Source organism: Pteropus medius, unplaced genomic scaffold (assembly GCF_902729225.1).
Source record: "Pteropus medius unplaced genomic scaffold, Ma_sr-lr_union100, whole genome shotgun sequence".
Lineage (NCBI taxonomy): Eukaryota > Metazoa > Chordata > Mammalia > Chiroptera > Pteropodidae > Pteropus > Pteropus medius.
Window position 1 is genome coordinate 1,136,471 of NW_024352004.1, and position 763 is coordinate 1,137,233.

A 763-nucleotide genomic window follows, 5' to 3' on the forward strand; every position below is an offset into this window, starting at 1 on the left:
GCCTCCGCCAGGGACTCTGGGGGGCTGGCTGTCTCCTGCTTTCCTTTTAGTATTTTCCAGTAGCTTGACTGAGTCGCTTCCATCCAGTGTCCCTCACTTCATTCTGGAACTTATTTTACCCTGTGGCAGGGCTGAGAACTAAGGCCTGTGGAGTTCCTCTGTGTGCCAGCCCAGTCCAGGGTGCTGTCCTTCTAGTTGTTGACCCCACAACAACCCTGCAAGGTGAAGGCTGAGTCCATGTTACAGAGGGGGAAACTCAGACTCAGGGAGCACAAGTAACTTCTCCTAGGTCACCCAGAGGGTAAGAGGCGTTGCTGGGATTGAGTTAAATCTGTGTTAACGCAAAATTCTGGCTTTGAAGTTCAATCTTTAGCTCACTCCTACTGTCAGGCTGTCCCCATGAGACAGGCCACAGGAGGGCGGGGGCCAGACAGTGCAGGGCGCGGCAGGAATCAGCAAAGAGTACCCTCCTGGGGAACTTTCCCCATTGAAAATCTGTTCCCCTCGCGGCCACGGGTGATGTATGGCTGGAGCTGATGAGAAACGTGCGGCGGAATCGAGGCTGGCGGCGCAGGCGGCGCGGGCTGCGGGGGCTGCGCGGGAGGCCAGGCGGGGGCAGCGCCGCATTGAGATTCTGCAGTGCGGGGGCGGCGCAGGCCCTGACACGGGCCAGGTAATTGATCTGGAGGTGCCAATTTGCAGCAACTAAATATTTGGCTTCTGCCTCTGCCCGCTCCGCACTCTGCTCAAACAAACTTCAATT